Here is a 23,468-nt window from a genome sequence, read left to right on the forward strand (position 1 = left end):
ATACCTATCTTGAGGCGCAGCTTCAGGCCCACATCTGTCTTTCGCACCCTGTACATCTGCTGGATCCGCTGGCTACAGTGCAGCACCAAGCTGATGGTGTTGCTCAGCTGGGCTTCATTTACTCGCCACAGCACTAGCACAGCATCCCCTAGGGAAAGCAAGGGCACAGGGAAGGCTCCCATCAGACACAGTCCTCCCGCAGCTGCCGCGACAGCAGAAGCCAGCAGGCACGCGGAGGAAACAGTGTTTGGGTGAAGACCTGCTCCCAAACTGCAGCACCCTGGGCACGGGGACACCCTCCCCGCGTCCTGGCCAGCTGCAACAGCAGCCACATGGGCATAGGAAGAGGGTGCCCCGGGCGGCTGGATGAACATGGGCCTCCCTCCTAGCCGGTGCCATGCAGCACAGACACAAGGGCTCTCCCCACCCCTCCTCTCCCATGGGCTGCCCCGACGCGCAGGCTCCCAGGGTGCCCTGACAGCCGCTGCCGTCATTGCCGTCCCACTGCAGCTCCAGCCTGGGTCCCCATGTAGAGCTCCCCCGAGCACCACGGGGCCAAGAGAGCCACCCCTGCGGGCCCTGCCACCCCGCGCCTCCGGCCTCCTTTCCCCCAGTGCTCCTCTGCAGCTGCAGCACACCGCGCTGAGTCTCTTTTACCAGCAAACTTCAGGATGTCCCCTCCAAAAGCCAACATCTCTGCACACAAAAGAAAGCAGGAGAAGCATTGCCCAGCTGTCCTCACTGGCCCTCAGGGCCACAGAAAGGCCCAGCCCGCTCAAGGAGGCAGCAGCAGCTGCCCAGCACCACTGTCTCCTTGTGGCCCAATCCCACACACGCCTGCAGAGCAGCACTTACCTTCCAAGATGTCACCCATATAGAGGTTGAGGGTCTGCATCACCTCCTCCGCACCCCGGTCGAGGCTGGTGCTCTGACTGAACTTCTCTGTCAGAGCAGTGAAGCCTGAAACAAGGACACAGCGGCACAGAGAAATCAGCAAGTGTCTCCATGGACCAAGGACACGGCACTTCCCACATCACTTGCACCCACTCAAGAGAGAGACACAAGTCAGGAGAACAGGCAGGGGCCCCTGGCAGCGGGCACAGCCGCCTCATTCCACCCGCACTCATGAGCACATGGCTTGCCCCTTCTCACCCCTAGACATTATAAGCAAGCGCCAGCCCTTGGCTGGGGCTCTCTAGCATGTCCCACAGCCACCTCACCTCATGCCTATGGCCATGCAATATCCAAGTGGTACTTCTCCCAAAGGGAAGACCTCAGCAGCAAAGAGATCACCTTTGAGCCATTCACTACGATGCTCCAAAAGGCCCACTAAATCCCAGTGGCACGGGCCGCTGACTTCTCCTCAATGCCTACCCATCGTAACACTTGCACCCACCTGAGACATCCGCAAAGAGCAGGACTCCATGGAAGCTCTGAGCAAGGTGGATCTCATGCTTCAAGTCCTCAGCCAACACCAAGTCAGGGACGAAAGCAACTACTTCCCCCAGCAGCGAGCAGCGCTTTGAGCGTTGCTTCCAAGCACAAGCCATCGTCAGCGCCCTGTGGTACCTGTGGTACCTCAGAAGAAGACGACCGTGCCAAGCAGGAAGGACAACCAGACAGCGCTGTGCAGACTCGCGCACTGAGCCCGGGCCCTTGTGAGGCACGGCCAGCCCTCTGCCACCAACGCAGGGTCACAAGCGGCTCACAGTGACATCGGCCACGTGTCAGCAGTTACCCATAAGCTGACACCACGCTACAGGTCTGGCTAACAGAGATCACCTGTGCAAGGCATTGCTTCGCCAGCCCGTGTTGCAGAGCTGCCCAACTCCCTCCTTACTCCAGCGCAATGCTGGCGTCTCCCGTACGGAGCTGGAGGGAGGCTCACGTGCTCACTGATGTCTGCCTGTGCCTGAAGCAGCTGCTTCCTGCATTCCCAAGCACAAACACTGGCCTAGTCAGCATCCTAAGAGCGGGCACTCCAGGCGTCCCCTTTAGAAGGGAGCACAGGGCATCGCACACGCTCAGCTCCGCACTGGCCACAGGGCCAAGAGCACAAGGAGCAAGGCTCCTTCCCAGAATCCCAGAATCATGGAATGGTTGAGGTCAGAAAGGACCACTACAGATCACCTAGTCCAACACCCCTTGCTCTAGCAGGGACACCACAGAGCACGTGGCGCAGGGTTGCATCCACACAGTTTTTGAATATCTCCAGAGAAGGAGAATCCACAACCTGCCTGGGCAGCGTGTTCCAGGGCTTTGTCACCCTCACGGTAGTAGAAGTTCTTCCTCACATAGAGATGAAACTTCCTGTGTTTCAGTTTGTACCCATCACCCCTTGTTCTGGCACTGGTCGTCACCAAAAACAGTTTGGCCCCATCCTCTCTACATCTTCCCTTCAGGTGCCTGTACATGTTGAGAAGGTCTCAGTCTTCTCCTAAACAGGCTAAACAGGCCAAGCTCGCTTAGTCTTTCCTTGTAAGATAGACGCTCGAGTCCCTTGATCCTTTTGGTTGCTCTAATGCAGGCCTCAATCCCATTGGCATTCTTGGCCACAAGGGCACACTACTAGCTCATGGTGAATTTGTTGCCCACCAAAACTCCCAATCCCTCTCCCCAGAGCTGCTTTCCAGCAGGTCAGCCCCTAACCTGCACTGCTGCCTGGGGTTAATCCTCCCTAGGTGCAGGAGCTGCACTTGTCCTTGTTGAACCTCATGAGCTTCCTCTTTGAACAACTCTCCAACATGTCGAGGTCCCTCTGAAGTGCAGCACAGCTTCCTGGAGTGTTAACCACTCCATCCAGTTTGGTATCATCTGCAAACTTGCTGAGGGGCCACTCTGTCCACACCTCCAAGTCATTGATGAATAAATTGCACAGCACTGATGAATATATTGAACAGCACTGGGCCCAGTACTGACCCCTCAGGGACGCCACTGGCCACAGGCCTCCAACTAGACTAGGCACCGTTTATCACAACCCTCTGAGTGCTGCCGTCCAGCCAGTTCTCTGTCCACCTCATTGTGCACTCGTCTAACCCGCACTTCCTGAGCTTGCCCACATGGATGTTGTGCGAGACAATGTCGAAAGCCTTGCTGAAGTCAAAGCAGACAACATCCACCGCTCTCCTCTCATCCAACCAGCCAGTCATGACTCCCTTTTGGGGAATCCACACTGACTACTCCTGAGCCCCCTCTTTTCCTTCATGTGCCTAGAGATGGTCTCTAGGACGAGTTGTTTGTCATCTTCTCTTGCATTCTACATTTCCATATTGCTAACAGCAATAGGAAGGTCAAGAAGTCCTAAATGGTACAGCCACCATGTTGAGACAAACACACTCCAAAACAGTCCCTTACACCTTATTCACATGCACACGCACCACTGGCTCATATGGCCTTGCTCCTAACACCCAGGCTCTTCTCCTCAGGCCAGTCCCCACTTCCTCACATTCCAGTCTGTCCTGATAGACAAGGTTATATTGTTCCCAACACTGTGGGACGGCCAAGAGATTTCCTTGATAGTGGGAAGCAGTTTGGAAAATGTCTGGAGAAAAAAACAATAATAAAACAGCTTGGAAAGTTCAGACTGAACATTATGATGAAGAAATGTCACTTGAAGGCTAGTGCTGTGGTGCAACTGGCCGCCCTGGAGGAGTCAACGCCTGACTTTGAATTCTTGAATGTTTTGTTCATTGTCCCCTCACCAAGAGAGGTTCATGGACTCAGCATAAAATATGCCATAGGGCTCACTGAAAAGCAAAAAGCTCTGGCCAACTGTGTTTCCTCCTGTAATGTTCTCCAAGTCTTGTACAGCTAATTGGAAAGGTTTAGGGAGGGTAGATGAAAGGTGATGTTAGAATTTGTCAGCTTAAGCAGGACATATGGGACTGGGAGAGCCACCAGCTCCTGGGAGTCCTGGGCCCTGATGTGGGCAAATGCTCTTCATGGGGATCCTGGAGTCGCCTGCGCTTCTGTGCAAAAGTAGGGAGAAACCTCTGATGCAGGACCCTAGAGAAGAGAGATTTCCTTGGCTGCTCAGAGGAACCCATGCAGAACTTGGGGATGTCAAAGGAAGCCCAAGCCACCAACACCAAAAGCTCTGCTCTTCCTGGAGACCTTCTGAAGCCCTCAGGCTGGGAGCAGGAGGGAGCATGGGGAAACAGCCATGTGCCAGAATTCCCTCCATGAGGCCTTCAGCTCCACAACTTGTCACAGCTTCAAGGAAACTCGCCCAAACCAGTATTTCCCATGATCCTGGTGCATAGAGGAAGCTGAGCACACACACAGGAGAAAGGGGAGAGAAAGGGGAGAGGCCCCAGGTGTAAAGTGCAGCCCCCTGTGCCATAGACAGGGTGCTAGAGGCCAAATAAGCAACCCAAAGAAATGAGTAAAGGTCCTGCTGTCCTTTGCAGTGGCTTGCAAAGCTGCAGCTCTGACAGCATTCAAGGGGGATGGGGTTTCTCTTCTGCAAGATTGGCCCCAGGACTGTGCAAGGACATGGAGGAGAGGGATGTTGCTTGTGGGGATGCTCACAAGCTTCAGCAGTTGGGGAGCTGGGAGACAGTCATCTCCCCAACTTGTGACCAAGCTGAAATGCAGGCCCAAGATGAGAAATGGCTTTCCTAGGCATCAGACAAAGGAAAGCTGGGAAATATTCATGAGATACAAAAATCCTGGCATGAGTCATAGTTTTGGAGCATGGCAGGAACCAGCCTCCCAGCTAAAGCCCTCCGGAAGGAAGGAAGGAAGGTGTTAAGGGCACGTCTGCTCTTTCCTGACAGAGCATCTCTAGCTCAGGTAGCACAAACCAAGAAACCTTGCTGAGCACGGTTAAAAGCACAGGGCCTGTGGAGCCTGTCTCAGGAGAGCAGATTCCTTGTGTCCAGTTCTGGGATCCACAGTACAAGAGGGATGTGGAGCTGCTGGAGAGAGCCCAGCGCAGGGCTACAAGGATGATCAGGGGCCTGGAAAATCTGCCCTATGAGGAGAGACTGAGAGAGCTGGGCCTGTTCAGCCTGGAGAGGAGAAGGCTGAGAGGGGATCTAATCAGTGTCTGTAAGTACCTCAAGGGAGCCAGTGAGGAAGATGGTGCTGGCCTCTTTTCCCTGGTGGACACTGACAGAACTAGAGGTAATGGCCACAAACTGAAACACCGAAAATTCCACAGGAACTTAAGGAAAAAATTGTTGATAGTGAGGGTGACAGAGCACTGGAACAGGCTGCCCAGAGAGGTTGTGGAGTCTCCTTCTCTGGAGATCTTTAAAACCCGCCTGGATGAAGTCCTGTGCCATGTGCTCTAGGTGACCCTGCGAGTGCAGGGGGGTTGGACTAGATGATCCCTGGAGGTCCGTTCCAACCTTCAGCATTCTACGATTCTATGATTCTATACCATTCTTAACTCATGCATGGAAGAGTCAGCTCTTCAGTTTCTTGGATTATTTTGCCACAGTTGAAAATCCACTCCTACCCCCCCCCCTTTTTTTTTTTTTGACCTGTCTCTTCAGAAACTTTGACATTCAAGCTGGTGTCCAGAATATCAGGCCCCCAGCAGCCTCTGAGGCCAGCCCAGAGGGGTGGCAAGGGCTGCCGTTGGTGGTCGGAGCTGTGCAAATGGCTGCAGCCTGGTGCCAGCTCCACACTCAGCGGCCCATCCTGGCTGCAGGTGCCAAGGCTGGTGCAGCGCGCGTGGAGAAATGTCCACACTGCCACGGACACGTCTGCGTGGCTGGGCACGGACCTTTCTGCTGCCGAGCAGCATGTGCCCCGGCAAGAAGGTCTCCAGCCTGCTGCAGCCACCCCACAGGTGTGTTGCTGGCTGCTTCAGCCCCAGGGACTGAAAGGCCCCTCTCTGTGCTTGCAGCAAAGCCGGGCTGCTTCTGGAGAACGAGCTGGAGAGCCTGCTGGAAGCCTGCTTCTCCAGCGTCTTCTCCCTGCCTCCAAGGGAGCATCTGGATGCTGTTCTGTACTCCCAGGTGGGTGCTGGCTGCTTAAGTGAGGCTCAGGGCAGGCTCCCAGCTTGCCTCTTCTTCGCCCATGCCCTCTCCCCCTGGCCCTGGACAGGGCCATGGGCAGTGTCACCAGGCTGCGCCCTGTGCAGCAGCAGCAGCAGCAGCAGCTCCCCTGGCCTGAGGGCTCTCCTGCCCTCAGCCCTACTCTACATGTCCCCTTGGCACAGGAGGAATTCCAAGCCCTCTCTGACAGCTGTGGGGCAATGGGGAAGAAGCGCCTCAACCCTCTGTCCCCCTTGCAGATGCTGGACAGCATGGACAGCATGCTGAAGGCCTTGATGCTTGGCAGCCCTTCCTCCAGCGTCGTGGACATGAAGACCATCCTGCAGGTCTGCTATCTGCCAGGAGCAGAGTTGCCAGCTCCAGGCCTCTGTGGTGGGACAGGGCGGAGTTGTCCAGTAGTGGCTGGAGAGAGCCCAGTGTGGAGAGGGGACAAGCTCCCTCATGGCAATGGGGATCCCCACATTTCTCCTGTGTGAGTCCAGTGTCCCTTGGCTACAGCCAACATCCCCTCCTCCTCAACCCCCTCCTGCACTCATTACAACCCCCATGGGCTCCTGCTGTCACATCAGGCCTGTCTGGGAGATTTGCCCCACAGTCACAAAGGACTCTGGATGCAAGATCTCTCTCTCTGGGCTCTGCCAGTGTTCCAAGGCACAAACCTGGCCAGGCATTTTGTGGGACACAGGACAGAGCAGCAGCTTTTCTCCTTGCAGCTCCTACTGCCCTACGCTGAGTGCCGGCAAGCAGCTGTGCATGAGAGGGCTGTGGGACGCCTTGCAAAACTGGGGGATCTCCTGACCAGCTCTTCTTTGGTGTCGGTAAGGAGCCTATGGTGCAGGCAAGCTGCAGGCACTGCCTGTCCCTTGTCAGCATGAGGCCGTGTCCTGTAGCTGCAGGCTGCCTCCAAGGGAAGCCACCAAGGCTCTGGCTCAGCCGGATCCAAGCCTGCAAGGAGCGTGGGCCCAGGGCTTTGATCCTGAGCGCTGCCCCTCCGGCCTCGTGTCAGCACTGCCTCCCTCCCCCAGGTGCGCGAATGCTTCCAAGTAGGCGGTGCCAGCTGTGGCAGCTTCTTGGAGAAGAGCGTGCCAGTCCTGGGGCAGCTGGTGGGACATCTCACCCTGTGTGGTGCCTGCAAGGATGAGGGGCGCAGTGACGAGGCCGCAGAGGCCCTGTGGCACCTCTATGAGTTCCTGCTGCAGGGAGAGAGTAAGAATTTCTGTGTGGTTGCAAGTAATTCCCCTTGCCCACCCCTTGCAATAGGTCTAGCGCCTCCCTGGGCGTCCTGCTGCGTTCTCTGTCCTGCTGGGGCCTTTTCCCCTGCCAGGGGAGGTGTGTCACTGATGCCTTCCGTGGGCCGTGTCCAGCTGTGCAACCTTCATGCCGAATGCCCTGTGTTTCCCTTCCTGTGCAGGCAGGGAGCCGTCACAGGAGAGTGCCTGGCAGCAAGAGCTCCGAGAGGAGTGGGAAACCGCAGGCACCTTGAGGCTTTCCCGGTCCAGGGACACCAGGGAAATGAGCAGGGTAAGGAGGGCCTCCCTGGCTGGGACCTCCAGCTGTGGGGTCAGCCTGCAACGTGGACGCGGAGAGGTGCGGCTGCCAGGTGGGGCTGAGGAGAGGGCTTGCACTTAGGCCAGTACTAGCCCTGGGCTTCCTTCCTGCATCGTGCAAGCTCTGCTTCCCTGCAGGAGCAGCGGGTGGGGACCTTAACCCCAGGCACCAGCCCCATCCCAGCGCCGTCACCCCAGCCAGCAGAGCCCCAGCTCCTGGCTCGGAGGGACTCGCTGTGCCAGCGCTGCCCCGTGTCGCTCTCAGGGCCACGTGCTGCTCAGCCAGGCCATGGAGTCGGGAGCCTGGCTGTGACGTCTCTCAGGGCTGCCTTCTTGTCTTCCCTAGATGTTTGGGAAGCACCTGTGGCTGGACGAGAAGGCAGAGGCCATCCTTGTAGCCATCCGGGGCATGAGAGCCTGCAGCAGCTATGACACGCAGGCGGCTGCTCACATGCTGGATGAGCTCGTCATGGATGACGCGTGCCTTTTGGAGCATGTGAGTAGCCTGCGGGTGGCACGGCCGGGGTTCAGGCCCTTTGGGGGCTTGTTTTTCCCCTGAGTGCTCATGTACCAGGCACCCAACTGCCTCTGTGGCCAGCCCAGAGTGGTGGCAAGGGCAGACCTTCTCCGCGGGAGCTGGGCAAAGGGCTGCAGTGCGGCACAGCCTCACACTCTGCCATGTGGGCTGCAGGTGCCCAGGCTGGTGCAGACAATGTGGGAAACCATCCTGGCCGTGCGGGATGCGTCTGCACGGCGCAACCTGGACAGGACTCTTCTCCTGCTGAGCAGCACATGCCCAGACAAGGTGGTCGCCAGCCTGCTGAGCTGCTGCCCCTCATGTGACAGGTCTGTGCTGGCCAGGGGCAGTGGGCAGGGACAGGGCTGCGGCCTCGCAGGCCACGGGGCTGCAGCCGCGGCAGCCGCTGACAAAGCGCTCTGGGCCTGCAGTGCCGCCAGCGCCATGTGGAAGGTGCTGGTGTCCAGACCTGGCGCCGCGGAGCCGGTGCTGTGGGAGCTGCTCATTGCGCTGCAGGACTGGCGGCTGCCCAAGGCAGCGGCCTCGCCTGTCTCTTCCCTGGCCGTGAGTTTGTGGAGGAAGCCTCGCTCTCCCCTCGGGCTGCCCTTGCCCCTGCGTCGAGAGGCAGGGCTCCCGCTGCCCTTCTCCATGCAGCCCCAAGTGGGGGCTCCCCGGGACGCACAGGCCCCGCGCGGGACAGGGGCTGCGGCTGGCAGGGCCTGGCCAGCGCCAGCTTGCTGGGCTGCTGGGCCTGCTTTGGGCCCTCTGCACACCCGGACACACGGAGCTGGCCGGAGCAGGTGCGTGTCCCCCTGCACCCCTGCATCGCCCTGCCGTGTGCGGCACACGCTCAGCCTGCACTGGGGACAGGACTAGGGGCCAGGGCCACGTGAGGGCTCCAGGCAGCAGAAATGTCACCAGGGCCCAGTCAGGGCAGCCAGGGTGGCCTTCACGCTACGTGTGGCCCTCCAGGGGGATGTTCCCACTGCCCAGGAAGGCTCATGGTGGCTCTGTGGCACCCGAGCCCCAGGAGCTGCCGTGGCTCTGCTCTGGCCAGGCAGCCCCTCCAAGGCGCAGGGCGCTGCGAGGAGCCTCACCCCGAGCTCCAGCAGCACAGGAGGGACATCTCACAGCAAGGGCTGTCTCTGGGCTTTCTCTGCAGGCAACGCGTGCGCTCCACGAGATCCTCCAGCAGCCCCCCTGCCTGCACGAGCTAGGGAAGTTCTGCCCCCAGCTCCTGCTGGCGCTGCTCTTCCAGAGCTCTTTCCTGGCAGCGCTGGAGCAGGAGCAGTCGGACGCGCTGTGGGGGAGATGCCGAAGGGAGGAGGCCACGTGCAGCAGCCCCGTGAGGTGCTCCATCACGTCCCCGCCGTCCCCGCCAGGCAGGGCTGCAGGCAGGGCCAGGGCTGTGAGTGTGAGGGGGTGTTTTCTCTGCACACAGGCTTGCAGTGCAGACCATGAAAGCACTGCTGTGCCGGGCCGGCTACGAGAACGTGGTGCTGGCCATGGCAAGGAAGGGCAGCTGGGACATGCTCCTGCGTGCCGAGACCCATCACCAGGGAGTGGGTTTGCTGGCCAGGTGAGAGCCCCTGTCTCCCTGCTCTGCTGCAGCATTTCACCCCTGCGCACAGGGTGGCTCTCAGAGCCCACGGGGGTGCCCAGTTCTCCACGCAAAGGTGGCTTTGTTCTGTGCGTGGTGGCCCAAGGGATGTGATGGGAGGAAGTGAGGGTGCAGTCTCAGGAGAGCTCTGCCTGGGCTGCTCAGGCCTCACAGAGCCTTCTTCCCTCCCCCAGAGAGATGAGGAAGAGCCCAAGAGCGCTGCGCCTTCTGCTGCTCCAACAGCTGGCAGCGCTGCTCTTGGGCCAGGAGCCCTGCACGGAGATCCCTGCCATGGCTTTCCTGTTGGAGGTGAGCCTCGTGTGGGCACTGCCCTTCTAGGGTGCTTCTAGCTCCAGCTGTAGCCCCAGCTGCGGGATGGAGGGCCCCAAGCGCCAGTGGGGCAGTGGGTGTTCTGCCATGAGTCCCCTCGGCCTTCGCCCCTCTGCAGCGGGCTCCTTCTTGTCCCCACATGTACTTGGTGCCTCCGTTGTGTTGTGTCCCTGTTGAAGGGCCCCTCCAGAGCATGAGGACAGGAGGCTGGTGCAGGGAGGGGAGGAGCAGGCCAAGGCTGTGCCCTCGCTGTGCCCTGAGGCCCCAGGCAGGGAGGAGGTCCCGGGGGCTCCCTGCAGTCACTGCTGCACTTGGCCGGGCTTCCTCTGAGCCCACTGCCCTTGCCCTGAGCTACTGCTGGGATCCAGTGGTGTCCGACACAGGCAGTGCTGCGGCCATTGCCACCTTCTCTGTGCTGTGCATTGCAGCTGATGGCCTGCAGTGACCTTCAGGCAGATGAAGATGTCTTCCTGGGAATCTCTGTGGTGTCCCTGAAGAGTCACAGCAGGGTAATGCATAAGCTGGGACTCAGAAGCCTCCTCGTGCTGTGCAGCAGACAGGAGATGGTGAGCAGTGTTGCAGTTCAAATGGCTGCAGCGACCTGGTTCAGGGACGGCACGGCGACCACCCCCAAGCCACTCGGGCTATCAGCTAGTTGACAGCAATGTGGTGGACGGCAAATGGCCTTTATTGATGGGTAACAAGGTGTTATATAGCTAGGTTTACAACATCACATCCGTCTGCTTACACCATAGACTAAACACTATTGGCTATTAGGGGCCCTATCTTTCCGTACAGCACGATATCTTCCGGCCGCCGTTCCCTAACTATCTGCAACAACTTCCCCCCTCCCTATGCATAACAAAACTAGCTAAAATACAACTATCTTATTCTTATTACTATCTTATTCTATTCTTATAGTTATACCAATCTTAAAATTACATATCATAAACTTGACATAAAACATAAGGCACAAAGAAGAAGGCGCGTAGAAGGTAGGGGATGACAGGTAATACCAGGGTGTAGGAATAGGGTGTACCTTGGGATAACTTGGGGGTAATACTGAGTGGATATATTCTTAAAGCAGTTGTTGGTGTTCTACTAACATGATGTTAACCTTCTCTAGCCGATTCTTGACAAACGGCATGAGCTTATTCAATATACAGGGTCCAAAGATTAGCATCATCATGATCATTGTGATCGGCCCTATCAAGGTGGATATCAGGGTGGTTAACCACAGCGAACCGGTGAACAAATTTTTGTACCAGCTGCGTTTGGAACAGGGTTCAATGGGTGCTAGTTGGCAAGGCATGGCACTGAAAACTGGTGGCCCTGTAGTTATTTTTGTACTAATTGCTCGAGATTGTTCGATCTGTTCAAGTACCCCATTTAAAGCGCTGGTGTGACTCTACCTGTCCTATAGTGACAAGCTGCAAAATTAAGATAATGCAAAGGCATCGCGGCCCCCTCTTGCGGAGGCTGTTTTGTTGTTTTCTGGATTCGGTCAGCGTGGAACTCGCAGGCTCGGGCGGGACGCTTGTCACCGGGGTGTACGGGTTACGGGGGTGTCCGATGATCCGGTCCTGTGAACAGAAACTCACAATTTTCATTAGTTTTATTTTGAAGGTAACAGCCACCTGAATTGGGGTCAGATGCTCTTCCTTTGCAACATGCTTAATCATGAATGCTCCTGCTGGTTTTTCTTTAATTCGGATGTTTACCTTCTTTTTCTCCTTCCTTAAGTTTGAATCGGTTGTGAGCCACTCGTCCTGACTAGTGTCTGATCCGGAGTCGGAACTCGACTGACTGGTCACTTCCGGGCTCCGGTACTTTTTCGTTGGGCTTCGGCGTTTTTTGAAATGTCCGCTCTGATCGGTTCTCGGCCCCTCACTCGGACCTCCTCTCCGCCCCTCCCTCGGGCTCGCTCCAGGTCCCTCACTCGGACTTGCTCTCGACCCCTCCCTCGGGTCTTCTCTTCGCCCCTCCCTCGGGCTTGCTCTCGACCCCTCCCTCGGGTCTTCGCCCCTCCCTCGGGCTTGCTCTCGACCCCTCCCTCGGGTCTTCTCTCCGCCCCTCACTCGGACTTCTTCTCGACCCCTCCCTCGGGTCTTCTCTTCGCCCCTCCCTCGGGCTTGCTCTCGACCCCTCCCTCGGGTCTTCTCTCCGCCCCTCACTCGGACTTCTTCTCGACCCCTCCCTCGGGTCTTCTCTCCGCCCCTCACTCGGACTTGCTCTCGACCCCTCCCTCGGGTCTTCTCTCCGCCCCTCACTCGGACTTCTTCTCGACCCCTCCCTCGGGTCTTCGCCCCTCCCTCGGGCTTCCTCTCGGCCCCTCCCTCGGGCCGCCCTCAGGTGTCCGGTCACTCCCATTGGTTTCCGGCGCCTCACTCGCGCCGGGGGCACCCTCGCCCCGCCCTTCCCCTTGCGGCTCGGCGCCATATTGAGGGGCATAGGGTGGTGGCCTGGCCCAGACGTCATCATGCTCTGACTTCTTTTCAATGTTCCTGGCTTCCTCGGCTAGCTCGCTCCAAACAGATTTCGGCTGTTTCTGCTCTTCTGTAAGCGGGGCGGGGCTCGGGGATGGAGGGGATGTTTCACCCTCTTGCTGACCTTTAGGCTCAGCAGAATTGCCATCATCTGGGGGGTCCAAAGTCTGCGCACTGCTACCCAAGTCTCCTGCTCTTTCATAGCTTTCTGTAAGGCTTGTACAACTTTTCCCAAGCCTTAAGGTTTTTCCCACAACCTGAGAACATTGTCTCCTCAGCTAATGCCTTAGTACATTTGTCCCACAGTTCAGGGTGGAGAATATCCACCGGCTGGTCTATAGCCTTAATTTTCAAAAGCCTTGTAACTGCAAGAGTAAAATCTTTTGGCTTACAATCAATCCCCCAGTACTTATGTAATTGCGATACGACCTTTATGAGGGCTTCCATCCTCCTTGTTGATTCGGTAGTGTCCCCTTCGCCGGGGTGGTCCACTTGCTCTGGCTGCTGCTCACGCTGCTCGCTCATCCAGGCGATGACGTTCCCGGGTTTCAGCACCACTTGTTGCAGTTCAAATGGCTGCAGCGACCTGGTTCAGGGACGGCACGGCGACCACCCCCAAGCCACTCGGGCTATCAGCTAGTTGACAGCAATGTGGTGGACGGCAAATGGCCTTTATTGATGGGTAACAAGGTGTTACATAGCTAGGTTTACAACGTCACATCCGTCTGCTTACACCATAGACTAAACACTATTGGCTATTAGGGGCCCTATCTTTCCGTACAGCATGATATCTTCCGGCCGCCGTTCCCTAACTATCTGCAACAGAGCAGGGCATCACTGGGGGGAAGCTGTGTGAGCTGGGTGCTGGGTGCTAGGGAACAGGCTAGCTTGGACTTTGCTGCGCCTGGGGGGCTGAGGGGGCTGCAGATCTCGGCCCAGCACCCAGCAAGCCATCTCCGAAAGGGTGTGAGACTGAGGGAAGCTGGTGTCTAATAAGGTGCCAGGGTAGCCTTTTATTCCTGTTTTTTTAGATTGAACTTGTATTTCCCACATCCAGGTCGGAAGAATGCATGTCCTGATGCCTCTGCTCGTGAGACACTTGCAGGACGAGGACAGGGACATAAGTAGCCAGGCCCTCCTGGTGCTCAGCCATGTGGTCCGTGTCCTGGAGAGACCAGCACTCACGGACATGGCCCAGAGCTGGCTGAGAAACTCCTGCCACTCTTTGAGGATGTAAGGCTGGGGGCAGAGCCGTGGGGCTGGCTGGTGTGTGGGAGGCTGCCAGGAGCCCTTCTGCCCGGGGTCTTGGGATACTGCCCTGTGCTGCCCATGCTGTCCTGGCTGCAGGGCTGCATTGCACCAGTGCAGCCTGTGCAGGAAGCTGCCATGTGCAGTGCCAGGGCTGAGCAGTTCTCTCTTCTTTGCCACCAGGAGTGCGAGCACACATGAAAGCTCTCCATGCAGCTCTTCAGCAAGCTCATGGAGACAGCAGCGGGCAGGGCAAAGGAGCAGATGAAGCAGCAAGTGCACACGAGCATGCTGCCACTGCTCTTCCACCTGCAGGATGAGAGCCCCAGCGTGGTTGAGGTACGACTGAGCAATGAGGCACACTGGGGAGCCAAGTAGCCACGTTGGGAATAGCCGTGGGAGGTGGTCCTGGCCGAGTCCTGCCTGGATGTCTCTGGGGCTGCAGCCCTTCAGCCTCCTGCTGGCCTTGGCTGCAGCTCAGCAGCTCTCGGCAGTCTTTGCTGTGCTGCCTGTTCAGGACAGGGTGACTCACGTGGTGCTTGCTCCATGTTTCTGCCCTCCACCGAGGGGGGCCAAGGACCCCAAAGCAGATTCAGTGCCCTGCTGCTGCCCGTTACCATGAAGGGCAAATGCCCTGAGCCTTGTCAAGAGGAGGGCGGTGGGGGGGCACAGGCTCTTGTCCCATGGGCTGCGGTGGCATCTCCCCATTTTTCCCATGTGCAGGCTGCTCAGGAAGCCCTCCTTGGTGCCGCCAAGCTCCTCAAGTGGAAGGAGCTGAGGCGCTTGGCTCAGAGCCAGCAGACTTGGCTGATCAGCAAGTGCCTGGTAAGGACAGTCCCCAGGCTGCAGCCCAGCCCGGAGCAGCTCTTTCCTCCTCCGTGCCCAGTGTGTGGGGCTGGCGGCTCCGGGTGCAGGAGCAGCCCTCGCGGGCTCTCCTGCAGGCTCCTCTGCCTGTGCTGAGCCCTGGGTGCTGCAGCTGCCCCTGGCCCAGCTGGGCCTTGCAGCAGGAGGGCCCCTCAGTGCGCCTGGGCAGCAGCCGTCCCTCCGCTGCCTCCAACGCTGGCTCGGCGCTGCCCAGCCTCTGCGGGGGGTCCTGAGTGTGGTGGCAGGGGGAGGCGGCTGCTCCTGGGGGAAGGACGGCGAGAGGATGTTGTGTGCTGAGCCTTGTGCTCTCCCCAGCTGGCCGGGAGCAGGGGCAGGAGGAGGGCGGACGAATACCTGCGCCAGAGCCTGTCCTACCTGGAGAGCAGCCAGGAGTCCCTGCGCGAGGCGGCCGTGCGGTTTCTGGGTGAGCCCCGAGCCCTGGGCTCCATCGCTGTCCTGGGACAGCTCGGCCTCAGCCTCGGCGGCTGCACTTGCAGCAAAAGCAGCCCCGTGGCTGCTGCAGCCCCCGTGCCTGAGGCAGCGCCGGGTGCCTGGAGGCTCCAGCCGCCCTCAGGCATCTCTGCCCGCAGCGGTGGGGCTGGCGGGAGCCCCTCGAGCAGGAGCCCTGTGGGTGACACTGGGGAAAGGGGACTGGGGTGAGCCCGGCCCGAGGGGACGGGGGTGCCTGGCCAGGGGGGCAGGACTGGGGGGAACAGCTTTGAGCAGCAGGATTTATGGGGCGCTGTGTGTGTGCCTAGGGCATGCTGGGCAGTGCAGCGGGGAGCAGAGCAAGGAGACGGTGGAGGTCATCTGTGAGAGTGAGTGAGGGCAAGCGGGGGGTCACACGGGGCTGGGGGGATGAAGAGAGACCCTGTCCAAGGAGCTCCCATCCCTGCATAGGTGAAGAGGGCTCTGCTGCCCGAGAGGAGCGGAGCAGGGGTGCTGTGGGGAGAGTAGAGAGAGATTTCAGGCACCTTGGGCACATTCCTGGGCAGCTGGATTAGCCAGCTAATCCATTAGAGCCCCTGGGTCCATCCTGGCTGTGGCAAGAGCTGGGTGGGACTGGTGGTGTTAGGAGGAGAGGCCTAGGGCCTGCGGGGATATGGGGGCTTCATCTGAGCTCGTGCTTCCCTCCTCAGCCCTGAAAGGCCTGCAGGAGGACAGCAGCCCATCCATCTCTTCCCTGGCCACCCAAACCATGCTGATCCTGAGTGCTGCAGGGAAGGGGGCTGCATCCACGGGCACCCAGGAAGGCCTGTGCAACCACCTGAGGAGAGCGTGGGAGAGGCGGCGCTGCCCTCTGCAAGGTGTCAGTCTTTGCTGCTGGCGCTCGGCCACGTCCTGATGCCAGGCTGCTCTGCGCGCAGGCCTCATTAAAGAAACGATCCTGTCTCTTCACCGTGTGTCGTGTCTTTTCTTTGGCAAACCAAGGAGTAGAAAACGCAGGTTGTGAAGGGATTGGGGTCCCCCTCTTAGAGGAGTTGGGCACGTGCTCTCTGCAGCAGGCTGCAGCCAATAACCTGACCCCTTGCTACCCCTCGCAGCAGTCAGCAAAGCCTCTCCCACCCCTCAGCTTTACCCTTACATAGAATCATAGAATCACAGAATGTTGAAGGTGGAAAGGGACCTCTAGAGATCATCTAGTCCCTGCACATGCAGGGTCATCTAGAGCACGTGGCACAGGACTGCGTCCATGCGGGTTTTGAAGATCTCCAGAGAAGGAGACTCCACAATCTCTCTGGGCAGCCTGTTGCAGTGCTCTGCCACCCTCACTGTTAAGAATTTTTTCCTTAAGTTCCTGTGGAACTTTTGGTGCTTCAGTTTGTGACCATTACCTCTAGTTCTGTCGGTGGCCACCAAGGAAAGGAGGCCAGGACCATCTTCCTCACTCCCTCCCTTGAGGTGCTTATAGACACTGATCAGATCCCCTCTCAGCCTTCTCTTCTCCAGGCTGAACAGGTCCAGCGCTCTCAGTCTCTCCACACAGGACAGATGTTCCAGGCTCCTGATCATCATCATCCTTGTAGCCCTGCGCTGGACTCTCTCCAGCAGCTCCATGTCCCTCTTGTGCTGTGGAACCCAGAACTGGACACAATACTTCAGATGTGGCCTCAGCAGGGCTGAGTAGAGAGGCAGGATCACCTCTCTCGACCTGCTGGAGATGCTCTTCTTAATGCACCCCAGGATCCCATTGGCCTTCTTGGCCATGAGTGCACCCTGCTGCCTCATGGTCAACTTGTCATCCACCATGACGCCCAGGTCCTTCTCTGCAGAGATGCTCTCCAGAAGGTCAGTCCCCAGCCTGTACTGGTCTCTGGGGTTATTCCTCCCCAGGAGCGGGACCTTGCACTTGGCCTTGTTGAATTGCACGAGGTTTTTCACTGCCCAGTTGTCCAGTCTGTTCAGGTCCCTCTGGATGGAAGCGCAGCCCTCGGGGGTATCAGCTACTCCTCCCAGTTTGGTATCATCAGCAAACTTCCTGAGGGAGGGCTCCGTCCCTTCATCCAGGTCATTGATGAATAAATTGAACGTATATAAGTTATAAACTTATTTAGAATATAGGTGAAGATCAAAGTACATAGGAATATAAACTCTTAATTATATAGGTTAAGATCAATATACATAAAAGCATAGAATTACAAACATCACTATATTTATTCCCTGCCGCACCAAATATTTACAAATGATTCATGATTCACTCTGATGGCTCAATGGTTTTTGACTCCTGGACTTGGCTGGAATTCTCCTGTGGCTGTGACTGCTCTGTTGTCAATGAGACTTTACATCTTTTGCTGGTAACCAGCGAGCACCTGTGGGAAGGAGAACACACACATATCCCCTTCCCCATGTTATTAGTTCTATGGAACCTCTCTCTGGTAGTTCTCCAAATTCTTTATATCATCCATTTGGTGGAGGTACAACTGCAGGGACCATCTCGAATTGTCAGTCAGCTGCTGGTGTAAGTAACTGAAGATCAGAAGGATTCAAAAAATTAAGGACATATAATGCTTTGTCTAACTGTTCCCGTGGGATAACACTGTGCATAAGGTTTCCTCTTCTTTGTTTTTTTAACATAGCCTTGAGAGTCCCATGGACACGTTCAGTAATGGCTTGTCCAGTGGGGGAATGCGGTATACCTGTAACGTATTGTATACCCCAGTCTTGTAGGAAGACAGAAATTGTTTGTGAAACATAAGCAGGACCAGTATCAGTTTTAATTGCTTTCAGAATGCCCATAGTGGCAAAACATCTTAAGCAGAGGTGTTTCACATTCCATGCCTTTTCTGCAGTACGTGCAGTGGCTACCAGAAACCCTGGGAAGGTATCCACACTAACATGCACATAACACAGTCGGCCAAATGTTGATATATGTGTGGCATCACTCTGCCACAATTCGTTAGCTCGTAAACCTCAAGGACTCACTCCTGTGTATGATGATACTGGTGTAATACATTGACAATCAGGGCATGCACGAACAATATCTGTGGCTTGTTCTCCGCACAGAGCAAATTGTTTACGTAAGGAAGAGGCATTTTGATGAAAGAAGTGGTGAGATAATCGGGCTTGTTCAAAACTAAGCGGCAGTACTGCTGCCATCATCAATTTGTCTGCCATAACATTTCCTTCAGTTATTGCTCCTGGTAGAGTAGTATGTGACCATTTATATTTTATAATGCATATACATATGCCAATGCATATGCCAGTACATAGATGACATCCTAATAGGGGGTGATTTTCCCAAAAAGGTTGGGAAAGTAGCCACAGCAGTATGGCAAATCCTACTTGAAGCTGACATTGAGGTACCACCTGAGGAATGCCAGGGACCAAGCAAAGAGGTAAAATTCCTAGGGACTTGGTGGATAGCTGGCAGTGCAGGGATTCCTGCAGATACCTTAAGAAAAATTGTAGAGCTGCAAATGCCTCGCTCAAGGAAAGAATTACAAGGATTGATGGGAACTTTGGGATATTGGAGAAAGCACCTACCTGGATTTTCTATCACTGCTCGTCCATTATATTCACTCTTAAGGAAAGACAAACCTTGGAAGTGGGAATTAGAACACAAGGAGTCAGCCAAAACTCTGGAGAATTAGAAACATTTCAGTCGCTGCGACCAGAACACCCCCACGACCCTCTTACAGCTGAATGGCATTTCACTGAACATGCTACTTACAGTAAGTAACAGTAAGTTACTGTAAGTTAGTAACAGTAAGTTATTCACTGTAACTTACAGTAACTTATTTACAGGCTGGCCCTGATGGAACAAAAAGATATTTATTGTTTAGCTTGACTGCATTTAAAGAAAGGGAACTACAACATTCTGAATGGGAGAAAAAGGACTTTTATCCTTAGTCCGAGAAGTTAAACAGCTTGAGAAAATACATCAAGGACAACCCGTGCAAACTAGAGGATCGTTTCATTTACTAGAAGCAATCCTAAAGGGGACTGCTGCCCCAGAAGGAATGGCACAAAACCCCACTACCACAAAATGCTATGCCTACCTAACAGGAGTTGCAGAAAATATGCAGCTAACTGAAGGGCAAACTAAAGTTTCCAAATTGCAGATGCCTGTAAAAACAGACCCATTAGCATGGGGACAGGCTCTTAAACCTTCACCAATTTTGAACATACCACCCCTCATCGATGGAACACCAACAGAAACATGTGGTTTAGAGATGCTTCACCAAAAAGGGTAAATGGTAAATAGCTATAAAAGGCTGTTGCATTAAATATTACCACTGGTGAAGAAGTAATAGAAGAAGGTGAAGGCAGTGCACAAGTAGGAGAGTTAAGAGCAGTAGTTTTAGCTACACAGAATGGAGCAAGGTATGCTCCTATGCTGTGTGGGCTGGTGCCACACAATGGCTTTGTGGATGGGAAGCTCTTAACTGGGAAGGAAATAGAACCCCAGGTTGGAGCCCAGGCCTCCAAGAGCAGGGAGCCTGGAGCCAGCAGGCCAGGACAGGGGCTGCAGGGGATGGGGGCAGAGCCATCCTCTTTCCCACAGCACATTTTGTGGCCTGGCTCATGGGCAAACTAGCACAAGGCCTCAGTGTGCACAAAATGCGCTCACAGCTGAAGCACAGCTGGGGCTGGAGCTTTGCAGAGCGTAGAGTCATTTCCTTGCCCTGGGGTATCTCAAGAGAGCGCGCTTTGGGCCAAAGCTGCCCTCCTCCTCTCCTCTGTCTCCTTTCCCCACCTCCTTATTCCTGTGTTCCAGGCTGCTGGAAGGAGAGAACATCCTGCCCCTCATCAGGACAATGTGGCTCTTCGAGGATGTCAGGCTGCCCTCTTGGCCTGTCTCCATAATCAAGAGACATGCACAGAGGCCGAACAACCACAGCAGCTTCGTTGTGGGAAGCTGAAGAGAGGGCTGAACGAGTTCAGCAAGAACGGGGCCAGCTCGTTCCCGAGGGGCTAGGGATAGGGATAGGGAAAGGCTGGGAAAGACTGTTGGCAGCCCCAGGACTTGAGTGTCACACAATTCCAGCAGAGCAAACAGGCCCTGCACAGGAAAGCCCAGAGCCCCCACGGAGCAGGAGGACCTGCCTTGGTGATGTGGTCCCTGTCTGTGAGGCTGCAGAGGGACAGAGCAGCCTCTATGGTGGTCCCCAGCATGGGGCCGTTCCTGGCAGGAGGCAATTTCTGCAGCAGCTCCTGTGGGGAGACTGGACGTGCCCCCTTCCTGCCATCCCTGAGCGTGTCCCAGCCCTGATGGGCCCTCTGCTCACCCAGGGGCTGGGGCACTCAGCTCTGCATCTCACAGCCCCGTGTCCCTGACACCCAAGAGCTGCCCTTTGCCCATGGCCTGGGCACTGCGGGGACTTGTTGTCTCGGGCCCCTGAGAGCGTCAGGGCTGCGGCACCTTCCTCTTTGGGTATCCCCTGAGCCACGTTCCAAGGGAAATCCTAGAGGGAGCTTTTTGCTGGTGCTCCCCTGCACCTGGAGCCTGAGAAGACAGCTCTGCACAGACATAGCTGCAGCGGGGATGCTTTTGTGCCTGAGCTCCCTGGGAAAAAACACACAACACCCAAAGAATGGCACAGGAATATGTACTTCGACAGCAACATCAGCAATGAAAACAACAATGTGTACAATAACCACAACATCAACAATTAAAAGAACAATAAAGGTAATAACATCAAAAATAATGGCAATCCAAGCAACAGCAACACTAGTATCAACAATAACAACAGCACAAAGAGTAGGTTAGTGCTGTGAGTCCTGATGAACTGGCCCTTCCTTGCAGCCTCCAGCGTGAAGAGAGCCTTGGCTTGCAAGGGAAAGGAGATGTTGGCCCTCGCAGGGCTCTGGAGGCCCCCAGCCGCCCGACTGGGCCATGCATGAGCAGTTGGTAACTCGGGGGCTGCTCCAGCTGCTTCTCTCCAAGCTGGTGTTCCTGGTCAGGTCCTCGTGCCTCCTGCCTTCCCCCGGTCAGGGATTGCACGTGTCATGCAGCTCAGGAGAGCCTGGGAAACCTGATGGCCTCCACAGAGGCTTCCTGTGGCCCTGGGAAAAGAGAGGAAGGCAAGCGGTGAGAAACGCTGCGGGGCCTGTTGAGCAGGCTCATCTCAGGCTGCTTCCCTCTTGCTGGTCAAGCTGCGAGGGGCCCTGTAGGGCAAGGAGGTGGCACTGTGGAGCCCAGGCCCCCAGAGGAGGCTGAGAGCTGCTGAGGCTCAGAGCAAGGCGGCTGCAAGGGGGACGCGTGCAGGGGCCACAGGAAGGCTGGCCGAGGGACCAGCAGTGCGTGAGGAAGGGCTGCCCTGCTGCAGCCCTGACAAGCCAGAGACAGCAGCGCTGCGGCTGCCTGAGAGGAGGTGCCGAGTGCCTGGAGCCCTTGGAGAGGCCGGCCAGAGCTTTGGGCCTTGTGGTCCCGCTGGAACAGAGGGAGGGCTGGCGCCTCTCCAGGGCAGCGGGGAAGCCCCCGCCGCAGGGGCTCGACCCAAGGGACCCGGCTCCCCCAGCAGCCCCAAGGGGAGGGCGGTTCTGTGTGGGCTCTTTGCGGTGGACACAACTTACGCGCCGGCCTCCTGAAGCGCTCCCTGGGGCTGGAGGTGCGCGTCCACTGCCACCAGCGAGCCTGCCGAGGAAGAGAAGGGTCGGAAGTTGCTCGTGTGGCTTCCGCGGGGCAGGCAGCTTTGGGGGTGCAGCAGGCAGTGGCCCCTGGCCTGGATGGAGGCCACGGAGCACCCACTGCTTCTCCTTGCCCTTTGTGGCCTGCCCAGAGCTCTTGTTCCCCATGGCCCCTGCTTGCTCCCAGCACCACGAGGCAGCACTTCCTACCTGATCTTCCTTGGTGCCCTCTGTTTCCACTAGGAAAACGCACTGCGCGCCGCCATGCCCAATGGCCGGGATCCTGCGGATGTGGCGGGGATGGGGGCTGTTGCGCAGCTCGGGGAGCCTTTCTGGTGGCTTGGGGGTGCATTTCTCTGCCTCCAGGACGTTTCGCAGCTCTCTCTCCCAATGAAAGATGCGGGAGAAGGTGTCCACGCTGCAAGAGAGCAGAGAGAGCCCCGAGGTTTAGCACTGGGCAGCAGCGTCCTTGCTGAGAGCTGCCCCGGGCACCTGGCAGGGCCCCAGAGGCAGCCAGGCCCTGGGCGGCAGCAGCAGCCTGGGCTGGCATTGGCCTCCCGGCTGCCTGCTGAGCTTGCCCCAGCTGGGCGGGCAAGTGCTCCCCGACGCAGCGTGCGGCTGGCCCTGGAGCAGGGCTGTGCGAGAGCTGCCAGGGGCTTTTTGCCCTCCGCGGAGAGGGTCAGTGTGGGGCAGGCACACGTGGGCACGGGCAGCTCCCTTGGCAGGGCCCGGGACACTGCTCAAGGGCAGCTGGTGGCCAAGGGGTGGCCCAGGCAGCTCCTGGCTGCAGCTGCCCCTCCACAGAGGCTGAAGTGGCGGCTCAGCCCGGGGCGTCTGGGGCTCTGGGGCCCGGGAGGCTGCGCGAGGGCAGCGCCCTGTGCTGGGTGCGCAGCACGAGCAGCGCTCACCTGTCCTGGGGAGCCCCCAGCTTCCTCCTGCGCTGCCCGCCCTGCTCCAGGCTCTGGTAGTCGGGCGCACGCAGCAGGGGAGGTGCCGGGCGCCGCGCAAGCGTGTGCGGCCCATTCCTGGCGGGCTCGGGGAGCGCCTGGGACGCATCCCTGGCTCCGCTGCCCGCAGCACGGCCTGGCCTCCACACGTGCGCCATGCTGCCGCCGTGGCCAGGAGGTGCAGACTGGCAGGCGCCGCAAGCCAGGGTGACAGCACAGCAGCCCCTCCGTTGTGACTGCAGCAGCTCCTCTGTGCCTGGGAGCTCCTTGGCAATGGGGTGGGGTGGCAGCGGGGAGGGGGACGGGGGAGCGCCGAGTGCCCCTCTTGTGCCGTCCCCAGCAGGACTGGGCTCTGCTTGTGGCCCTTCAGGCCATGGGGACTCTGCAGGGTGGAGGCCGTGGCCACCTGTGCCAGCTGAAGGCCCTCTCTTGGGGCCCCAAAAGTTGCCCCGTGCCCTCGTGACTGGGCAGGCTCCAGTCCCTGCAGATGCAAACGGCAGCCGCCACACGAGGCCTGGAGCTGGTTGTGCTGGGCTTGCCTCAGCCACTGCCATGGGGCAACTTTTGGGGTGCCCTCTGTTTCCACCAGGAAAAGGCACTGCGCGCTGCCCTGCCCAATTAATGCAATGTAGTTCCTTTTTCACCACTGAAGTTGCTAGTAATGAAGCAAACAAAAATTCCCTGCCTAAGATAAGATTTCAGTCCAGGAAGTCTTTCAGCTTCATAAAAAAAAAAAAAAAAGAAAGAAAAAGGCCCAGTCTTGTACAGATCGTCAGAGCCAGGAGCAGTTCTTCGCGTTGCCCTGTGCCTCCACATCCCAGCTATTCCCAGGAATGTGGAAGGCTTCAGG

At 57.4% G+C, this 23,468-nt stretch overlaps 1 pseudogene; it reads right to left on the reverse strand.

The window, feature by feature from the left end:
• The window catches only part of LOC148595525 (adenylate cyclase type 10-like), a 37,283-nt pseudogene extending 14,507 nt beyond the window's left edge, over positions 1-22,776 (reverse strand).
• Positions 22,777-23,468: the final 692 nt, after the last annotated feature.

Source organism: Tinamus guttatus, unplaced genomic scaffold (assembly GCF_059628265.1).
Source record: "Tinamus guttatus ecotype Peru unplaced genomic scaffold, ASM5962826v1 Tinamus_guttatus_pri_ptg000087l, whole genome shotgun sequence".
Taxonomy (NCBI): Eukaryota; Metazoa; Chordata; class Aves; order Tinamiformes; family Tinamidae; genus Tinamus; species Tinamus guttatus.